General features: G+C 42.1%; 1 long non-coding RNA gene across 1 annotated transcript; it reads left to right on the top strand.

Moving 5' to 3' along the window:
• The first annotated feature begins 1772 nt into the window (after positions 1-1772).
• On the top strand, positions 1773-3449 carry LOC121132909. Its single transcript, XR_005869613.1, has 3 exons — positions 1773-2433; positions 2578-2682; positions 3171-3449. It is a non-coding gene; the product is annotated as an uncharacterized LOC121132909 (long non-coding RNA).
• Positions 3450-23090: the final 19641 nt, after the last annotated feature.

Below are 23090 nucleotides of genomic sequence, written 5' to 3'. Positions count from 1 at the left end.
ATTCACAAGTTGAGAACCAATGATTTGGAGAGAGTTGGGGGGAAGTTCCTATGTTATTGAGTACACACACACATACACACACACACACACACACACACACATACACACACACTCACTCACTCAAGTTAATACTTAACATTATATTTAAGAGATTTGTACTTTTGATGCTGTTGTCTTAAGGACCTCTCTAGAAGTCAGGTAACAAAAATCTCATTGGCTCTCTTAAATCCGAAAAACAAAACCAAAAGCCCACTTTCTAGTCCATCTCCACTGGCCTCTGCACATCAAACACTTCCAGGCCTGGATCACAGGGGCTGTCAGAATTCAGCAGGCATTGGCCAGCCGACTCAGAGTACACACTGCAAGATCTCTGAACTGGACGGCAAGGTCATACCCTGAATGGGCTAAAGTTACACAGTCTTTGTTCAGTGTCTGCCAACAGTGACATAATGAATTCCCAATGGGCTGTTTGTCCTTTGACCTGTACCAGCCAGGCTGTCGCTGTTTGCTCTTGCTGACTTCACGCACTGGGATGACGGCATCAGCACGGCTAGCTCATAAATGCATGGGCAATGTGTGGGGAAAAGTCAGAGACAGCACTGTGTTCACACAAAACACAAGAAAAGCACAGCTGTAATACAAGGCCGCGGCAATTCCTTCTCATAAGGAAGCCATGGCCACAGCTCAGCGAGGTGACTGAGGCTCAGTGAAGGAAGCCGACCTCATCCCCTGTCAAATGAAGGTGAACCACTTATGCACCTGGCTCAGCTGTGCCAGAGTCCTGGAGGGAGAGGCATGGCTGCCGTGCACACACCTAGGAAGTCAGCTCAGCTCTTAGCTAGTTGCTAACGGCTCTAGAATCCTAGACTTGGGACTCTCTAGGAGTACCAGGCTCCGGACTCTATTTGGAGTAAGCTCTTTTTCAGAGGGTTCTACCTGCTGCTCATAGGGAGTATGAGATAGGACAGATGATCATGGTACAGGCCCGGAGAAGGAGCTGGAATGTCTGTGGGAAGGCTGGAAACCCTGCCCCTCGATGGATGTGTCTCTTATAAAGGGCAAAGTCACAGTCATGGAGGAGCAGATGCCATCAAACTCAGAACATCATCACTAGGCCAAAGATAAAATCACCCTCCACCTACAGAAGTCCCTGCCATCACCACAGAGTTCACACTCTTTTGTCTATAGGGCTATGAACTTTCCACTGTGGGGATGAGGAAACCACTGTAATATGAGACTCAGGCTGAGTTTGGTTACCATGACCAGGAAGGGGAAAGACATTCAGAGCAAGCCACCTGCCATACCTGCCTTGGAGGTAGGTCTATTGAAGATGAGTGTTTTCTTGGGACAAGAGAATATAAACCGTTCTCCAAATATAAATGTTAAAATGACTATGATTAATGCGTTCACAGATAGGGGAACTGGCCAGTATGCATGGGGAATTTGAACAGAAAACAATGAATTTTAAGGACCACACAGCTTAAAATATCAGCAACGACAAACAATAAGGGAGTAGAACAGTCAGAGATGTATTTTTTGGAAGATGACATCGTTGTCTTTTTTTTTTTTTAAGTGATCAGATGGAAATCTAGGTCAAATGGAATCACACAACAACATGGACTCACCACAGGCTGTTAAACATGCATGTCCTCAGAGAGATAGAGATTGTTTAGTGGAAAAAGGCAACGTTAAAGAGAGAGAGTGGTGGAGCAAAAAAGCCACCACAGAGAAGCTGAGGAGAGCGGGTGCTCCTCAAGGACCGTGCACTTTGTAAGCCTGACCCAGGAAAAATTCCTAATGACACCCTTGACCTAGTTTCATTCCCATGTCTCTGATAAATATCCTGGCCAAAAAGAGATTTAGAGGAGAAGGGAGTTCCTTTTGCTCACACTCCCATGATCCAGTCCACCACTGGGTTTCTTTAGCTTACACACTCCCATGATCGAGTCTGCTATTGGGTTTCCTTTCGCTTGCACACTCCCACATTCTAGTCTATAATGTGTTTCCTTTGGCTTACACTTCCAGGTTCTAGCCCACCATCACAGGGAGATCAAGGGGACAGGACTGGAGTCAGCTAGTCAAACATATCACATTCAGAAGCAGACAGAGAATGAATGCACACGTACTGCTAAGCTAGATGTCACTATTCTTCATTACTCCAGGACCCCAAACTACGGAATGATGATGCCCACTTTAAGGCTGCGTCCTCCTATCAACCAAGGCAATCAAGGCACAGAATTGGCATAACCATATTATCCCCGCCCCAAAGGCTCAGGGACATCCTGGAAAGACACTGTACAGAAGCTCATAGTATGCAGAAACTGCAGTGAAGCAGCGTCCTCTGGCCATGACAGGACAGCAGCTGTGGATGCCTGCACAAGACCAAACAAGATCAAGCCAGCCAGAATTCCAGCGTGGAGAAAGGAGGGACACGTAAGTCCCTAGCTAGTTTCTGGAGGACAGAGAGGCAGTTGTCTTTAAGTGTGTGGCTCCTAGTAGATGAACCATTCTTCAGTTGATGCCCCCATAAGTAAATGGGCAGCATACATTCTTACTCTATGAATTATTTTTTAAAAGGTAGTTCCTGGGGTCGCTGAAGTGTCAGAAGTGAGCCGAACACTGTCTGGTAAACGGCAAAAGTCTTGGATGCAGACTTCCAGTTGAGAAGATTAAAATAGAGACGTAAGAAAGTCTTCTGTAGGACATGGGCTCTTTGTGCAAACAGCAGATGACATCCTTGTTGGGGGCACCCGAGTCGTCATGCTCTTTAGCAGTACAATGTTTCTGAACTCAGATGTCTGTGTTTGCCTCCACACCCAGCTGGTAGATCTTGCTGGTGCAAATGTCTGTGTTTCGGTGTCCACCTATATGAAGTCCTCTTTTGAAGGAAATCATACTCCTTTTTGAGAATAGTAAAATTCAAGTTATCCTCTGCATAGTCTTCATAAAGGGCTTTGCTTCCTGAACCATCTTCCTAATCCTTCTAGGCTCTGAGTTATGGTTTCCATGGGGGCGGCAGTGGGCGGAGGGGGGGGAAGTCTAGAAACTTCCTTACTCATTCCTTACATATTCTACATTACACTTTCAGAAGAATAAAAGATGAAATCAGGAAGCACACTTCTCAGTGAATGGCTGTGATTCAGAATATTCAAATCATTTTTTTCCTTCAGATTTTGAAAGCTGTTCAAAAAGAATTAGACTTAATGACATCTCATTGGAATACATAAAGACACCTCACTGAAGTCCTGAATCCCTTGATGTGGGGGCTGAACAGCTAGCATGGCCACTGTGTGGATGGCTCTGGTAGGTTCTTCAAATCATTCACTGTCATTAGAATAATGAGGGGAGGACAATCTACTGGGTTGTGCTTACGTCTTACTAAATGCTGTTTTCCATGCAAATCCTTTGTTGTCATTTAGTGCTCCCCATAATCCAGAAAGAGTGAGTGGGGAACAGAGAGGGGCTACAGAAAAGTCAGAAAAGGGTGGGGGTCCTGACTTAAAGAAAAGAAGTGGAGAATGCAAATATTTTAACAACTTGTTTGCTGTACTGTCTAGTATCATGTCAACTTGACATAAGCTAGTGCTATCTTCAAAGAAAGAATCTAATTGAGGAGTTGCATCCATAGGATCAGCTTGCAGACAAATCTGAAGGGTATCTTCTTGACTGACGGTTGATGTGGGTGTGCCCAGCTCACTGTGGGTGGTGCCATCCCTAGGTTGCTAGTCCTGGATCATTTAAGAAAGAAATCCGAGCAAGTCATGGTGAGCAAGCCAGTAATCAACAGTCCTCCATGGCCTCTGCATCAGTTCCCGCCTTCAGGTTCCTGCCCTGACTTCCCTTAATGGCGGATTGTGATCTAAGTTACAAGCGGAAATAAACCCTTCCTCCACAAATTGCTAAGGATTGTGGGTTTTCACAGTGATACAAATCCTAACCGAGAGACCTGATAGTCATCACCTCCGGAGACATTGGTTGTGCAGACCTTTGTGGAATTCATTCAGTTCTAGACGTGTCCTTCCAAGACAAATTCTGCAACAGCAACAATAATAGCCCAAAGGATTTCTGCTTAAACACTCTTTGCTTGCCAGAAACTGTAGATGCTCTCACTGCTCCAATTTTACTGTAGCTCTCACTATGAACTTGTCAGTGGATATTCATTGTCTTCACTCAGGAAATGGAGAAAAGATTACAGATTCCAAAATGGAAAGATTGGTACATTGCAAGGGTTTTAAGCCTTTCTGTCTGTGTGAGGATGTTATGGGATTTGATTGGTATTAGGTTCAGAAGGACAAGCCCCTGACCTTCTAAATATGGGTTGATGAAACATCTTGGGTGGATGACAACCTGCCGTGGGTCTGAACAACAGAAGACAGTGGAGTTTTCTCTATAATTTCCTGGGTTTGGAATTTGATTGGCATGGATGTGACTTACACCATCCAGGACCTTATATTTCAGCTTTCACTTGTACTGGGATTTTTCTGCATCTCTAACTTGTGGACAGCACACTGGAACATTCTGAGACTAAGCCTCCAAAATCATTTGACCCAATTTCTTATAAGTAACTTAAACAAAACCAATTCTTTTTGGTTGTGTACTTGTGGATAGCCAGGACTAATGTGAGAGTTGAGCTAAGTGGTGAGCACAGTGTTTGGCCATAGTAACTTATGTCACGTTGAATACTGAAGGACACCATTAACAGCAATAGGGACACAAACCTGGATCTGGATCTACATACATACATACACCACACACACACACACACACTCACACTTCTCTGTGCACACACATTCACAAAGTGACATATTCTGAAAGAGAACAACAGGGTATCATAATACAGAAGAAACAGAAATGTGTTTCTAGCAGGTATTATTTATTCTAGTTCTTGGGATAAGTCTTGATTTTCAACCGGATAATTCTCATATTTGAAAAATTCTGTCCAATACACATGTAAATTATACTTTTTTTTGGGTTTTTTTTTTGGTTTTTCGAGAATTTATGATCATCTTATATTAGATGTTGGTTGCTACTATTCTAAAAGTGTGAATTAAACTCTTAGCCAGGCTTTCCTTTAAAACACACACACACACACGTATACATAAAACACACATGTACATGCATAAACATACACATGTAGTGGTACATGTTCACATATAAATACTCACACATATACGCATAAATGTACACATGTACAGGTACACATACATATTCACATACAAACACTCAAGCACATACACAAACACACAGGTGGAGGATATACAGGTGCACACACACACATACACATGTGTGTACACATATAAACACATACACACAATTACCATCACTAGAGGATTGTACAGGAGAGACAGTAGCTATCTGTGTCTACACACATCTTTATATACGTGATTAAAGCCCCTCACTTTGCCAGTTATTTCTCACTGGGCTGGCTGCTCCTTCATCACGTCCATGCCCTTTGAAGGTCAGCCTGCTGGCTGCCAGGCAGCATCAGAATGGCTTCTAATTTCACCCCTATACAGGTTTTTCCTGAAACCCCAATCATTAGGTACATTTGCCTGTAGAGCTTCCAGTGGGCATGTTGGGGGCTCTGCCACTGTGACAGGTCACTGAAGCTTACCAGTGCTAGTCTGGCTCCAGACAGACCCTTTGCTTTTACATTTGTTTCAGACGTAATGAAGCCTTGAGTGGAGAAGGTTGGCTGGCATTGCAATGAGCCTTGAGTCACACATCTAGAAGGAAACACCAGGGAGACAGACAGCTCAATCTTAAGTCTTCTGATATGTGAGCACCAGGTGGATCTTAATTCTCTACAACACTTCCACTACTCAGGGTTCTAGTCCAGCTTCCTTTCTTCCTCCGCACTGCAGCATTTCTCTTTTGACTTCCTTTATGTTGAGAGAGAAAGCATAAGCATGCGAGAATGCTTTATAATGAATTTTTGTTTTGTTATCTGGGGAAATCATGAAAAAAAAGTGCTTGTTCATCAATTGGAGACGTCTTGGAGTAAATTGAAATGGTTGTGAGGCAAATTATTTATCTTTTTTCTTAGATGAAATATAGGAGTTAGCAGAGGAAATGTGTAAGTACCCGGAGCTGGTATTGCTTGCGCAGTTTCGAGGCATGCTAATCAACACAGGTGTTCTTTTGAAGGATTGCTTTAAAAACCTGTTTCTATGGTAACCAAATCATATCTAAGACTGAAGAGAATTAACGTTGACTTGAATTGGATCTTTTCAACTTCCAGGCAAGCCACATAGATCCCAGCAAATATAATATGTGCTAACACTCTACTGGAATTTCAGACTTCATCACATTTTTGTAATCTGTCTAAAAGTGTGTCCTGTCTGAGTTAATGGACTGGTGTAGAACGTGAGGCTGCTAACATCCCTACCCAGCTTGCTCTATGTAACAGCCGACCCCAAGTGTGTAAGGACACACTTTCTTTGCACTTACCAATATGAAGTCAGAAAACCAGGCATTTCTGCTTCTCTATTAGGTATAAATTTTACCTTTGCTTCAGATTGCACGTGATAAAATACTAGTGACAATCAAGTCCTTTCATTTATTCTAAAGTCTTTTATTCACTTTGTTACACACTCATGTTTTCATTCTATTGGCTTGTTGTAGAAAAGAAATCCTAGTTTTCATCAATGTTTATTAACATTCCTTCTTTGATACACATGAAAATACCCCCCTTTTTTACTTTATGCTCCTTAGTTGAAATATAATTACATCATTATATCCCTCTTCTGCCTCCGCCACTCCCATATCCTCCATCTTGCTCCCTCTCGAATTCATGGCTTCCTTTATTTAGTTATTTTTGTTGTACACATATGTGTATAGACATGTGTAATTTATATGCATAAATATTTAAATACAACTTGCTTATTCCATTTGGTGTTGCATTTGTGTATATGATTTAGGGGCTGACCACTTGGTATTGGGCGACTGATTACGGGGCACCTCCCTTGGGAAGGTACAGTCTCCTCCTCTCAGCAGTCTTTAGGTACCCACAGGTCTTTGTCTAGGGTCAGGCCCGACTGAGCCCAGCCCCCCCACATGTTAGCAAGTCTACTGATGTTGTCCTTGTTCATGTTTGTTTGTGCAACCATGTCGCTGAGGTCTCATGGGTGAAGCTCCCCTGTCTTTTTTTTAGGATTTTTGTATGTTGAACCATCCCTGAATCCCTGGGATGAAGCCTACTTGATCATGGTGGATGATTTTTCTGATGTTTTCTTGGATTCGATTTGCCGGTATCTTATTGAGTATTTTTGCATCAATGCTCATGAGGGATATTGGTCTGTAGTTCTCTTTGTTAGTTGTGTCTTTGTGTGGCTTGGGTATCAAGGTTATTGAAGCCTTGTAAAAAAGAATTTGGCAATGACCCTTCTGCTTCTTTCCAATGTGTGGAATACTTTGAGGAGAATTGGTATTAGCTGTTCTTTGAATTTCTGGTAGAATTCTATGTTGAAACCATCTGGCCCTGGGTTTTTTGTTTTTTGGGGGGGTTTGGGAGACTTTTGATGACTGCTTCTATTTCCATAGCGGTTATAGGTCTACTTAAATAGCTTATCTGTCCTTGATTTAATTTTGAGAGGAGATATATATTCAGAAAATTGTACATTTCCTTTAGATTTTCGAATTTTGTGGAGTAGGTTTTCAAAGTATGACCTGATGATTCTCTGGATTTCCTCAGTGTCTGTTGTCATGTCCTCCTTTTCATTTCTGATTTTGATAATTTGCATATTCACTCCCTACAGTTTGGTAAGTTTGGATAAAGGTCTATCTATCTATCTTGTTGATTTTCTTGAAGAAGTAAGTCTTCATTACATTGATTCTTTATATTGTTTTCCTAGTTTCTAGTTTGTTGATTTCAGACCTCAATTTGGTTATTTCCTAGGGCCTTCTCCTCTGGGGTGGATTTGCTTCTTCTTGTTCTAGAGCTTTCAGCTGTACTGTTAATTCTCTAGTGTGACTATTCTCCAGTTTCCTCATGTGAACACTTAGTACTATAAACTTTCTTCTTATCACTACTTTCAAAGTGTCCCATAAGTTTATACTTATTTTTTTAATTGTCTGAATTTTAATGGCTTCTCATCTCCTATAAGTTGTTAGTTTCCCCCAGCCTAGCCTTCCATAGACAAGAAAGCAAGAGAAGTCTTCAATGACTAGAGATGTGAATATAAAACCCATGAGAGTTTTCTACATGTTCAGTATAAACTGTGTATAGAAAGACTCAGGTTTACCTGTGACTTTGGATTGCCTGTGAGGATATTTCAATTATTACATATTTTTGACCTACCATATTGTAGACATTTGACATCAAGCACAAATGCTACCTTCAAGGTCCTGACTCTGTCACACTTTCAGTGACCATTATGTTATTGAGGATGTTTTAACCATATAGCAGAAGTTGGGGGATTCACAAATGGCACTTCTGTTTTCTCTCAGAATTGGAAACTAAGATCAGGTGCCAGAAGACAACGCGTTTGGAAAAGAGAATCTTGGTTGATGGACGGCGATTTCTCCCTGTGAACTCACGTGGTAGAGGACCTGGAGGGATTTCCTTAGGGTCCAGGTCCCCCCACCCACTGTGTAGACCCTACCTTTGTTAGCTTGTCTACAGCACTCACCTCCAGTCACTTTTCAGTATGTGAATTCCAGTGAGTCACAGACAAGCTGTCCACATTGTATCTGGGACCCCATGCTATGGGGGCATTGGGTAATCAAAACAGACAGTCACTCTGATTTTTCCTCGACTTACATCACGAAGGAAACAAACCTCAGTCACGAAATAACATGATAGAAAGTATTTTTTGGGAGCTTAAAAAAAAGTCATGCCATTATCTAAGCCATCTAAAGGAAGAAAAGCAGTGGAGGAAAATAAAACTGCCACTTCAGGCACATATTATATGGGACTTTTGCTAGGGTGGTGTCCCCATCACTGCTCATGTCCTCATGCAAATAAAATCGAAACTGGCCATCCATCTGATGCAACGTTGACATTACGATTTTTATAGGAGCGTCAGTAACAAAGACACATGATCAAAATCACCAAATGACACTTAATTGGTGAGAATCATGTGAAAGCTTCTGTATACCAGCGTGTTTATGTCCCTGTGTGGTATGACCATGTATGACTATGTAAACACAGTCTAAGATGCTGAGCCGCTGGCCCATCTTCTCACATGGTGTCTCCTCTCATCGCTAAGTGGGTAAAATGTAGCAAGCCCTTCTTCTTCTTCTTCTTCTTCTTCTTCTTCTTCTTCTTCTTCTTCTTCTTCTTCTTCTTCTTCTTCTTCTTCTTCTTCTTCCTCTCCCTCCTCTTCCTCTTCTTCCTCTTCCTCTTCCTCTTCCTCTTCCTCTTCCTCTTCCTCTTCCTCTTCCTCTTCTTCTTCTTCTTCTTCTTCTTCTTCTTCTTCTTCTTCTTCTTCTTCTTCTTCTTCTTCTTCTTCTTCCTTCTCCTTCTCCTTCTCCTTCTCCTTCTTCTTCTTCTTCTTCTTCTTCTTCTTCTTCTTCTTCTCCTTCTCTTCTCTTTCCTCTTCCTCTCCTTCTCCTTCTCCTTCCTCTTCCTCTTCTTCTTCTCCTTCTTCTTCCTCTTCCTCCTCCTCCTCTTTCTCCTCTGTCTTAAATAGAATTAGAATGAATACCACATGAGGGTTTGAAGTAAATGTGTTTGCCAGCCTTTGTGTGAATGTCACCAGCATTGACTGGTGCACAGCCTTGACTACTGCCAGTGTGGTAGAGATCTGGCATTCAGTTTCAACTCTGACTTTGGTCATCCACAGATTTGTTTCTGATAATAATAAGAACATTCTATTTATATTACATTTATTCATTCATGTGTGTGTTCGTGTGTGTGTGTGTGTGTGTGTGTGTGTGTGTGTGTGCACGCGTGCGCAAGCAGGCCACTGTGCAAATGTGGAGACCAGATGACAACTCCAGGTCTGGATTAGTTTCCTCTTTTCATTCTGGCTCTGTATCATTCACTTTCCTTCCTTGTCTTACCTACGCCCCACATTCCTCTTCCTGTCCTTTGTGATCCATCACCAACATTCATGTTTTCCTACTAAATGCAATGTCTGCACATAAGAGAAAATACTCAGTGTCTTTCTGAGTCTATTTCTCTCCACATGATGATGGTCATATGTTTTAATTCAGAATTCTAGTTTTCTTCTATAAAAAATCTACTTATTGACTCCCCAAACTCAATAATGCAGCGGCTTAGGAACTCTGCATACTAGTGTGTTTATACCCTTGTGTAGTCTTAGGTACATGGCTATGACCAGCCTGCATGATCTATGGCATTCATCCAATGAAGCTTCCCACACCCACAAATTTTAACTTTCCATCTGTTTGCTACCTTTCATTTCTGTTTTTCTCTTCATGGTCTCTTCCTCTGTATCCACTTTGTACCCTTTCCAATAGTTTTTGATCCATTTTACTTTAAAATCCCACGCTACACCCATATCTGTGCTCTCTAGCCCAGAGCTGGATGCCCCTACATTCATCAGAGTGTCTAATTGTCAACAGCTTTTGATCGTCGGCGGTGTCTTTCACTTCACTATGACTTGTGTGGGCTGTTTGACAGAATGGTTTGTAGACAGACATCATTCGAGTATTCAGGCTGTACTTACTTTCTGCTGCCTTTACCGGCTGGGAAGATGAACTCTCCCCCAATTCATGTTTCTCTCTCTTCTTGTCATGGAATCTTTACCTCTTAATTGGCAAATACACTTCATGCCCATTAGGCTTCTGCTCATCTGTAGGAACCCTGGTGTTCCTCAAGGCTCCCTGCGGTGAACACTCCCTCCATACTGTTCAGTTCTCTCATTTATAGGAATATTTATTATGCAGACTTACAATGTGTTAATTCTGGGCCACCATTCTTGTATGGCTAGAGGGCAAGAGAATTCATCTTTTTTCCGTGGCTCGGCTCATCATGGCTTCCCACTCCGTTTCTCAGTGATAACTACATGTATGCCTCTGCTTCCTTTCCATTGTATGGTCCTGGGCATGTTACCTTTGCCTACCCACGAGGAGACTACATACAAACTGGCAGCAATGAGTCAGAGACAAGTGGGAACCAGTGAAGACTCCAAACTTGAAGGCTCCCTTCAGAGAATGCCTTGTGCCTTCCGTAAATGCACAGCTTTATTAAGAACAAGAAAAGCAATGTGGGATAATCTGCTGGCTTCTCTTTTACACTCAAAATGAACTTCATATACACATAACTGCTCCAAAGGTTTCAATTCTTTGTGAGTTGAAAAGCCATGTATCTCAAGGCGGCATGTACTTGGCCAAAACGAATGTGGAATTCAGGCACGATTCTCCACGTCTGGCTGTGAGCAAAAAGCTGTGGCAGATCATCCAAACAATGAGGTCATTTAGAAGAGCTGCACAAAAACAGAAGCAAACACAAACATCTGTTTGAAGGCATCTGAAAGCCACAGAAACATCTAGGGCTTGAGAGGCCGGTATCCCCTAGAGAAGGAAAACACATTGATCCGGGCCCAGCACGATTGCATCATTTCCTCCCAACACAGCTGCCAACTTACAGAATGGAGAAACGAGACAAGCTCAGAGGAACGCCTAACTCCAGGTGACAGGGAAGCACAGAGAAGTGGGAAGGTCTCCCGAGCCGTTGTTGGCAGTGAGTTCTTGGCTTCGCTTCAGTGCCAGCAGCAGCACTGTGCAGAATGTGGCTGCGTGGGAGGGTAACCTGAATAGAGTCATCAGCACCCCATAGATCTGAAGAGGTAAAACTGAGTTCAGTGAGTGTCGGTGTGGAGGGACCTTGGGAAGCATTGCAGCTGTCTGACTTGGAACCGCAGGTAGACTGGAACTCACAGAGGTAGACCAGAACTCCTCACAGAGGTAGGCCAGAGCCAGAATGGGCCAGAACACACATATTCTACTGAGAGTTGGGTCGATTTCTAATGGCACTCCTATATTTCCCCTGCATCTAAACATAGAGAATTGAGCCAAGCCTCCTTATGAAAAAGGTCAGACTCTAGAAGCTCTGCATTGCTTCTATGCATAATAACGGGTCTGCAACAACAAGGAAACTACAAGCACCACCTGAGACAGAACCCAGAGAAAACAGAAGAAAGTGCACTAGCATTTGAGATGCTGAACTTGCCAGACATGAACTTTAAATATTCAGAATGAGGACACAGTGACATTATTTACCCAGACTTTATATCCAACCTGTAGGTGACATGTATAAAGCAGTGAAAGTTGTAATTGAAATTAAGATCTCGTTTGCTTACCAGCAAATCCTTTACAGCTGAAGAAAGAATTTATGGTCTGTAGAAAATATACTGTCTGAAGCAATAAGACAAAAAATTGAAGTGTAAAAAATTAACAAAAAAATTAACAACAACAACAACAACAAAAAACAAATAAAGAAAGCTGGACATTGGTGGCACATGCCTTTAATCCCAGTACTCGGGAGGTGAGACCAGCCTAGTCTACAAGAGCTAATTCCAGGACAGCCTCCAAAGCTGCAGAGAAACCCTGTCTCGAAAAAACATAAAAATAAAAATAAAAAGATACACATGGCATGGAAGAATGTATTAAGGGGAGTTGGGGGAAGAAATGGGAAAGGATAAAAAGTAATAGGGCATATACCTAAGCCACTCTATATACATGTATGAAAAATATAGAGGGAGGAGAATGCAGGGTAGGTAATATTTGGTGAGATAATGGCTGAGAATTTTCTGAAACTGAGAGGATCTTAGAATGTAGACTCTAGGACTATTGAAAATCTCAACCAGGAGAAGAAATATACATCTATGTATACTATGGAAAGGATATTGACAAGATTAGATAAGGAAATCCTAAAGCATATAGGAAAAATAAACGTCACCCTGTGAGGCATAACAAGGAAGAGCAGGGCTGCCTTTCAATAGACGTTAAGAAGTAGTAGATTCTGTGTCTGAAACTTCAAAATCAAGTCACCACAAGCTGGAGTCTGAAAGATCATAAAAGGGAGATCTCGCAACATAAGCAGCTAACCCGCAGCACTGCAGACTCTACTCTGGAGAGAAAACAAAAGCTGGTAGAGCATACAAGCAGCCAGCACTTGGGACGCAATCAGGCCAAGCTCCCCCATCCTCTCATTTCCTGTGGCTTCACCATTCACGGAGCTGCAAATACTTTGTGCTGTCATTCTGCGGAATAAGGTGGTAATGACAGGTGAGGTTCCAGGGAGTACTCACAGTAGGGACAGCTGTAGGCCATGGTCCCTCAATTTGTACAAGTCTCCAGTCAGTGTCTGAGCCAAATATCCATGGACAACCTGACCCAGAGAACAGCTAGATTGAGACTTCAAAGGAAATTTACCAAGTATGAGAAACCGTTCAAAGGCTGATACGATTCCATGCATTGCCCGTCAAGTTCAAGTCCCATGTGCTGGGAAGTCAAGAGTCAGCTCAGGTCTTGCACAGTGTAAGAGGCAAAAATGCTCAGAGTTCATCCAATAAAAGAGCAGGATACTTATCTTGTCCAATCGGGGAGAGTCAATTAACTGAAGCCAACTGCATTGAATCGAGGTCACTGGAATGAGCTGAGGGAGAATTGTTAGCACCTTAAAGTCCAGTGTTAGAGGCCCAACCTGCCACGTGATTGTACATGGTGTTGGAGTCTTTAGGAAGGAGATGATGGCATGAGACCATGAAATGGAAGACGGGCCGTTTCATTTGTGGAGGTTTTGTTGTGGCAGCCCAAGAAGGTTGACCCAGCCACGAGCAAAGGAAACACACCTGGAGTGAATGAACGAAGAGACTCCAATGACAAAGCAATGAAGCGAAGCCAAGCAGTGTATGTAAGGCAGACGGAAGGACAGGGGCTGCCCAGGGTTGACAGCAGAACAATGGGAAAGGCAAACAGTAGCAAAATACGTAAGCACAGCACCAGGAGGACCGGATGTTGTGTGGAGTAACTGAGGAGACAATGTGCAAAGTTCCGTGAACTGCCAACCTGTGCGAAACATCCGTTCACAGGCCCGGGAAGTCCCAGAAAGTGACCGGCAGGTCAAACCGAGGCTCTGCTTCCATGCGTCCTGCTGTGAAACTGAGAGAACTCCCAGGAGAAAACGGACCCTGACAGCCGTGAAAGTTGGCGTGCTCATGGGCCAGATGCTCGGCGGCTAGCAGGCATCTCATCAGAAACTTTGCACGCCTCAAGGCAGCCAGAGATGGTTTAGATGTCAAAGAGAGGAGCAGACCAAGCCTGGGAAGGTTTTAACCTAGTAATTCTAATTGAAAATGAGGTGGCGTTTTCAGATGGAAACAGACACCCAGAACAAGTTAGCAGACAGTGGTTGCACAAGCCATGAGCAAAGAGAGCATGGAATTAGAGATACTAGTGCATCTACACTAATGCACACACACACACACACAATATATATATATATACTAGTGCACACACAATATATATACATGTATATATATATACTAGTGCACACATATACACACACAACTAACCCACAAGCATACACACATATATATACACACTACAACACACACATACGTACACCCATACACACATCACCCATGCACATACAAGCACACACACATACATACATACACACATAAGCATACCCAACACATAAGCACACACACACACACGCAAGTACATATTAGAACATACACAGATATGTGTTGTTCACACACACATATGTGCGCCAACTCACATTTCACACTAGCACACTTAACACATAAGCACGCACACACACATGCAGGCACACTAACACATACACATAAACTAGTACACACATGCACACACACAAGCACAAACGCTGGCACATATACACACACTAGTGTGCATACACATACATACATGCAGGCACACACACATACATGTACACACGCTACATATTAGTGTAGAAAAGCAACTGTGAGGATATTACAAGGTGTTTTAGAATTACACATCTTCCTCAAGCACACCCACTGTGCAGTTGTCTTGTGCCCAGAAGATCTGAGTCTCCTTCAGGAAGGTTTTCTTAGCAGAAATTCCCCAGGTTTATCTCAGCCACTAACACACATCTCATGCTTGCCCAGCACATGTGCATACATGATTTTTGAACATGAAAGACAAGGGATAGCGTAGCACCTGCTATCTTCCAACTAGCTCTTGAACCATGTATAAACACAAGCAGGGGGAGATGCATTGTTAAGTAGCTGATTCTGCTTCCTCTGCCCACCGATTTTATTTGAATTCCAGGCTGTCGAGCAGAGTTTGAGCAGAGCTGTGCAATCCAAAGCTGACCACACACTGGTTTTAGCAGCTGAAATCCCCCTGGTCCAGGCAATCACTGGTCTGGGCAGTGCCCATGGCAGCTCTCACAGTGCAGGGACAGAACTGAGTAGTGACAGAGACCACAGGACACAGTGATCTCACTCGTGTGCTCCTGAACCTTCTGACCTAGGGAACAAGAATTGCCTCGTGTTGGGCTCAGCATATGTGGAGTTAGAGAACAAAGTACAACAGGAAACACAGGCCATTTTCTAAAACTGCATTCCTGAAGCTGGAGAGAGCATCCTTTATATTAGACTCTGCTGATGTAATAGCTGGCAGGTGAGAAGATTTAGAGAGTAGAATGGGTGTAAATGCTTTCTTATCCGATAGGAAGCAGGGAAGGCATTGAAGGGACTGGAGGGCAGAAGTGAACCCAGTCCAATAGACAATCAATCAGTGATTTAAATGGAGGTATAAATGGATCAAAGAATTGAAGTACAGATTATCAGACGGAGTCAAAGCTCCCAAACAAATATTCTAGGAGAGACCATCATGTGTAACTTGGGAAGAAGGGAGTTAAATGCTGTGTCCCAGAAGTCTGATGGAGCTTGACTACATCTGCCAAAGGAAAGGCAGTCCAGAGGCCGAAGCATGCATTTCTTGATGGATGGGATGTGCCATCCTGCAGGAGAGCAGGACACTTGCAGGCCTGGGAGCAACTAGTTCTACAGATTGAAATGCAATGTGCACGTTGGTAAGAAGGAGAGAAAAACACACTCAGAACAGAATTCTCTGACACACACTTAGTATTCAATGAATGACAGTATCTAAAACCCAGACAAAGAAGATACAGATGGTCAGTTTTACCTAACTGGCATAGAAGAAATATCATAGCAAAGTGACCACATGTTGGACTTTAAACCCATCTTTTATCCAAAAGTTAAAATCACCAGTCCTGCACTGAAGCCATCTGTGCCTGGGCTTTCTTTGGTTGGGAGACTTTTGATGACTGTTTCTATTTCCTTAGGTGTTAAAGGACTATTAAATTGCTTATCTGTTCTTGATTTAATTTTGGTAAATGATATTTATCCAGAAAATTGTCCATTTCCTTTAAATTTTCAAATTTTGTGGAGTACAACTTTTCAAAATATGACCTGATGATTCTCTGGATTTCCTCACTGTCCGTTGTTATGTCTCCCTTTTCATTTCTGATTTTGTTAATTTGCATGTTCATACTCTGCCATTTGGTAAGTTTAGACAAAGGTTTGTCTATCTTATTGATTTTCTCAAAGAACCAACTCTTTGTTACATTGATTCTTTGTATCCTTTTCCTAGTTTCTACTTTATTGATTTCAGCCCTCAATTCAATTATTTCTTGGCATCTGCTCCTCTGGGGTGAGTTTGCTTCCTTTTGTTCTAGAACTTTCAGTTGCGCTGTTAATTCTCTGGTGTGACTATTCTCCAGTTTCTTCATGTGGGCACTTAGTGCTATGAACTTTCCTCTTAGCACTGCTTTCAAAGTGTCCCATAAGTTTGGGTATGTTGTGTCTTCATTCTCATTGACTTTGAGGAAGTTTTTAATTTCTTTTTTTATTTCTTCTTTGACCTAGGAGTGGTGCAATTGTGTATTATTCAATTTCCATGAGTTTGCAGGTTTCCTGCGATTTGTGTTATTGTTGAATTCTAACTTTAAGTCATGATGGTCTGATAAGACACATGGAGTTATTCCAATTTTTTTTGTACCTGTTGAGGTTTGCTATGTTGCCAAGTATGTGGTTGATTTTTGAGAAGATGTAGATCTGAGAAGAAGGTATATTCTTTTGTGTTTGGATGGAGTGTTCTACAGATGTCTGTAAAACCTAATTGGGTCATAATTTCTATTAGGTCCTTCATATCCTTGTTAAGTTTCTGTCTTATGGTCCTGTCTAGTGGTGAGAGTGGGGTGTTGAAGTCTCTCACTACAAGTGTGTGAAGTTTTATATGTGCTTTGAGTTTTAGTAATTTGTCATTTATGAACGTGGATGGCTTTGTATATGAGGCTTTAATAACATTGGTACCCAAGCCACACAAAGACACAACGAAGAAAGAGAACTTCCGACCAATATCCCTCATGATCATTGATGCAAAAATACTCAATATAATGCTGGCAAATCAGATCCAAGAAAGCAGCAGAAAACTTATCCACCATGATCAAATAGGCTTAATTCCAGGGATGCAGGGATGGTTCAACATATGAAAATCCATCAATGTAATCCACTATATAAACAAACTGAGAAACAAAATCACATGATCATCTCACTAGATGCTGAAAAAGCCTTTGATAAAATTAACACCCCTTCATGATAAAGGTCTTGGAGAGACCCGGGATAACAGGAACATACCTAAACATCATAAAAGCTATATACAGCAAACTAACAGCCAACATCAAACTGCATGGAGAGAAACTCAAGGCAATTCCTCTAAGATCAGGAACAAGGCAAGGTTGTCCCCTCTCCCCATGCATCTTCAATATTGTAATTGAAGTTCTAGCTACAGCAATCAGACAACAAAAGAAGATCAAGGGGATACAAATTGGAAAGGAAGAAGTTAAACTTTCACTATTTGCAGATGATATGATAGTTTACATAAGTGACCCAAAGAACTCTACACAGGAACTCCTACAGCTGATAAACAACTTCAGCAAAGTGGCAGGATACAAGATCAACTCAAGAAAATCAGTAGCCCTACTATGTACAGACAATAAAAGACCTGAGAAAGAAATCAGAGAAACATCACCCTTTACAATTGCCACAAACAACAGAAAATATATGGGGGTAATGCTAACCAAACAAGTGAAAGACCTGTATCGAAAGAACTTTGAGTTTTTAAAGAAAGAAATCAAAGAAGACACCAGGAAATGGAAAGATATCCCATGTTCTTGGATAGGTAGGATAAATGTAATAAAAATGGCAATCCTGCCAAAAGCAATCCTCAGACTCACTGCAATCCTGACTTCAAAATCCCAGCAAAATTCTTCACAGACCTTGAAAGAACAATTTTCAACTTTATATGGAAAAACAAAAACCCAGAATAGCCAAGACAACCCTACTCAACAAAGCAATGTCAGGAGGCATCACCATCCCTGATTTCAAGTTCTGTTATAGAGCTATAGTCCTGAAAACAGCTTGGAATCAGCACAAAAAATAGACAGGAAGACCAATGGAATAAAATTGAAAACCCTGAGATTATTCCACAAACCTATGAACACCTGGTTTTCAACAAAGAAGCTAAAATTATATAATGGAAAAAGGATAGCATCTTCACCAAATGGTGCTTGCATAACTGAATATTGGCATGTAGAAGACTGCAGATAGATCCATGTCTATCGCCATATACAAAACTTAAGTCTAAATGGATCAAAGACCTCAACATAAATCCAGCCACACTGAACCTGTTAGAAGAGAAAGTGGGAGGTACCCTTGAATGAATCGGCACAGGAGAGCACTTCCTGAACATAACACCATAGCACAAACACTGAAATCAACAATTAATAAATGGGACCTCCTGAAACTGAGAAGCTTCTATAAGGCAAAGGACACAGTCAGCAAAACTAAAAGACACCCCACAGATTGGGAAAAGATATTCACTAACTACACATCAGACAGAGGGCTGATCTCCATAATTTACAAAGAACTCAATAGGCAAGTCTCCAAAACACAAAAGGATCCAATTAAAAAGTGGGGGACTGAACTAAATAGAGAATTGTCAATAGAGGAGTATAAAATGGCAGAGAGACACTTTAGAAAGTGTTCAACATCATTAGCCATTAGGGAAATGCAAATCAAAGCAACTCTGAGATATCATCTTACTCCTGTCAGAATGGCTAAAAAAAAAAACAAAAAAACACCAATGACAGTTTGTGCTGGAGAAGATGTGGGGAAAGGGAACACTCCTCCTCTGCTGGTGGGAAGACCAACTCATACAGCCACTATGGAAATCAGTATGGAAATTCCTCAGGAAAATGGGACTCAGTCTACCACAAACCCCAGCAATTCCACTGTTAGGGGTATACCCAAAAGACGCCCATTCACACAAGGATGTCTGCTCCACTATGTTAATGGCAGCATTATATATAATAGCTAGATCCTGGAAGCAACCTAGATGCCCCACAACAAATGGTACATTTAAATATGGAGTACTACTCAGTGGAAAAAAACAATGGAATCTTGAAATTTGCAGGCAAATGGATGGCACTACAGGAAACCATCCTGAGTGAGGTAACCCAGACACAAAAACACAAACATGGTATGTACTCACTCATATATGGATTTTAGATATGGATCAGGGGAGGGTCAGCCTACAATCCCAGTGCCAGTGAGTCTGGGAAACAGGGAGGTTCCCAAGAGAGATGCATGATACCCCAGAGAAGTGTAATGAGCCAAGATCTCCTGAACAGATTGGGAACATGGGGGAGGGGAGAGGGAACCAGGAAAAAGAGAGGGGGGATAAGAGGAGGGGAGAAGAAATCATGGGGGAAGCAGGAAAGTTGAGTCAAGGTAAGAATAGAGGAAAGCAGGATGAGAGATACCATAATAGAAGGAGTCATTATAGGCTTAAGGAGAGAGCTGACAATATTGAGATCTCCAGAGATCTACAAGGATAACATCAAATGGCAAACTAAGCAATAGTGGAGAGACTACATTAAATGCCTGTCCTTGATGGTAAGGTTTTGATGACTACCTTATATGTCATCCTAGAACCTTCATCCAGTGACTGATGGAAGCAGAGACAGATACCCACAGCTAAACACTGAACTGAATTCCTGGAACCTAGTGACAGAGATGGAGGAGTGATGAGCTAAAGAGTCAAGACCATGATGGTGAAACCCTCAAAGACAGCTGACCAGATAAGGGTGAGCTCTTGAATCCCAGACTGATGGCTGAGAGGCCAACAGGGGACTGATCCAGACTCCATGAATGTAGTCTCCGTGAGGAGGCCACAGAAATCACTGGGGCCTTGGGTAGTAGATCAGTGTTTACCATGGTTCATGAATGATCTTTGGGGGCCCATTCCAAATAGAGGAATGCTCTCTCAGCCTGGACACATGGGGAAGGGCCTAGGTCCTTCCCTGGATGAAATGACAGACTTTGGAGATCCCCCCAAGGAGGGCCTCACCCTTCCTGGGGAATGATGTGGGGATTGGGTAGGGTGTTGGAGGGCTGGTGGAGGGACAAGGGATGTTTCTAATTTAAATAAAAACTTTAAAAATAAAAAAATGAAGTAAAAAACAAATCACAAGTCCTTGTCTGACTGTAGTAAAATCAACCTGGAAATCAAATAGTAGGTAAACAGAAGGTCTCTAAATGTTAGTAAATTGGTGCATTTTAAGTGACTCAGGAGGTAATAGATAAAAGACAGAGGGAATGAAAAGGTATTTTAGATAGAATGTGATTAACCATGACATCTCAATGCTATGGGCCATAGACATAGCTGAACATGCCCATACCCCAAGAAAGAGTTTTCTTGAAACAATGCACCATAAGAAGGCAAGATAAGAGAGGAAGGGACTGTTTTATGAGTTCAGGTCATGAGGGGGAGGCAACTGATGATTTGATGATTTGTCTTCCTCAGATGTCTGCATAGCACCTTCCTCCACTATGGGTGCTAGCCTTTGGGAAGGAAGTTTCCAGTCCAGTAGTTCAGTTCTAGCTTGGCTTCTCTGTATCTTTCCTTCAGAATCTGTGGTGGCGTCAGCTATCGGGTCTTACTGCTGATATGGGGAATTCCCAGAGAACCAAGAGCAATAGCAATAATCTGTGGTGTTTCAGGAGCCTCTGGGGCCACCCTGGCCAACGACTCTTGGTTGGGTATGCTCTGATGGCACTGCGATTTTTGTCTAATATTGATAACGATTTTTGAGAAACTGGTAAACGCTCCCAGAACGATTAGTAAACAGTTTTAAGTGAATGAGGACAAAGAGTATGACTAGTAAGCATCTCCTGTTGCCTCGTGATGTGGTTAATACGAGCACGGGATGCATTTAAACAAGTCAGAGATGAAAAAAATGTGCCAGAGACTCAGATTAACCACAATTGCAAAGCTGAGAAGGTGATGTTTGTTCTAATTTTATGTGTATATCGCTTAGTACACTCTCCTAAAGATTAAAAACTATTCCAATAGTTAAGAAGCAAAGAAATGCAGTGTATAAAATATTTGGTCAATGGAGGCACTTAAGAAAATTCTGGAAAACACAAGGAAGATTTAGCAAAGGCAAGCCAGCCAGATTCAGTGCACTGTTTCCAACCCAGAAGTCACTTTAATTTTTTTGTGCTATTCATGTGTGTGGATACTGGAGAGATGCCTCAACTCTCATCGTTCCCGGTGGCTCACTGAAGAAAGTTCCAGCCCGCCATGCTCTTTCCTTATTCCTCAGCTCATGATTCAAAGTCCTATGAGAGGATGCAGGAAAAAGAATAACCAAGACACTTCTTGAAACAAAATTGCACAAGAGAATCCAGTGTTGCAGTTTATAGGCGGTGCTGAAGGAAGGTTCAGCAAACATAAAGTGGAAACACCGGGAAATAACAAAGAGAAATCTGCCTGTCCATCTCTAACCCCCCTGCCTTTTGTTCTACTTTCGTCTCTCATCTATGATTGCATTTTTAAAATACTAATATTGTCTGCAAAAAAGCAAAGCAAAACAAACAAACTGCATGGATAATATAACCATACTTCTGTGTAAGTAAAAACAAATTTCCCACTTAAAATAAGTAAAAAAATAACAGAAAGTAATTTATAACCAAAAATACGATCCTTTTTGCTGCATAAAAGAATGGGGACAATTATGTTCAAATAAACAGTGAAGTATATTACAATAAATCATACTTGCCACCACCACTCAGGTTTACAAGTGAAGGCAACTATAATGACAGCCCACTTTTTTTGCACTGGCCATTTGAAACTGATGAACAAGGACATTTGTGCCTGTTAATGTCACAAGCTTATTAAAAAGTGACATATGTAGACTGATTTGGGGCATGGGGTGTCTAAGCTGGCTTTGACTGTATCGCCAGGGGTGTGGTTGCTGGCAAACTTTTCTGAAGTAGGGAATGGCTTTTGGCAAATAAAACAAGCAGAGTGGATACTTTGTTAAACCTTTGGTAATTGTATTTCTGGCTAATTGTGCCATGTTAAATTCTCCTAAAACATGTTTCTGCCCCCAAAGAGCCTTACAGGATAGACTCAAGCACACTTCCTCCTCCTTGGCAGCAGTGGACATTGACTGTCCAGTGAGGCCAGGCATGTCCCTGCTGCCGGGCTGAGTGTGAACGTTTCTGTTTTGAGGACATGCCAGTGTGAATCACCAAGGCAGAAATCCCCTCCTGCATTTCCCCATGATATTTGAGGACCCAATTGAGAACAGTCTAATTTGTGCCAAGATTCAAATGCCCACCTTGGCCTCCTGGCTTTATGCTTGACAGTAAAACTCAGCAACAGTTCCTTGTTCGTCTTACCACCCCCAGAGAACATTCTCTGAAAATCTTTCCCATTGCCTTAAGAGATAATCACCTCTGCTTCGTAGGTGTTAGTATGGGTTAGAGAGGGCTCAGGTGTGTGCCCTCAGGACAAACCCAGTGGAGAGGGTCTCATTTAGCTATGCCTTTATTATAACAGTTGTTTTGACATTTAACCCAAGTCCTGATGTGGAGTAGATTCTACATACACACACACACACACACACACACTCACACACACACACACCTCCATTTCCTGGGTTCCATTCAGATAAAGGAACACAGTGGTTCAGGTGGCTCTTACAGTCATCACTGCCTCTGCTCCATGGCCTCATGGGTAGCAGTGGCTTTTGTCCT

This window comes from Mesocricetus auratus, unplaced genomic scaffold, assembly GCF_017639785.1.
Source record: "Mesocricetus auratus isolate SY011 unplaced genomic scaffold, BCM_Maur_2.0 Super-Scaffold_100018, whole genome shotgun sequence".
NCBI classification, from domain to species: domain Eukaryota; kingdom Metazoa; phylum Chordata; class Mammalia; order Rodentia; family Cricetidae; genus Mesocricetus; species Mesocricetus auratus.
This window is presented reverse-complemented; position numbering and strand designations above follow the sequence as displayed.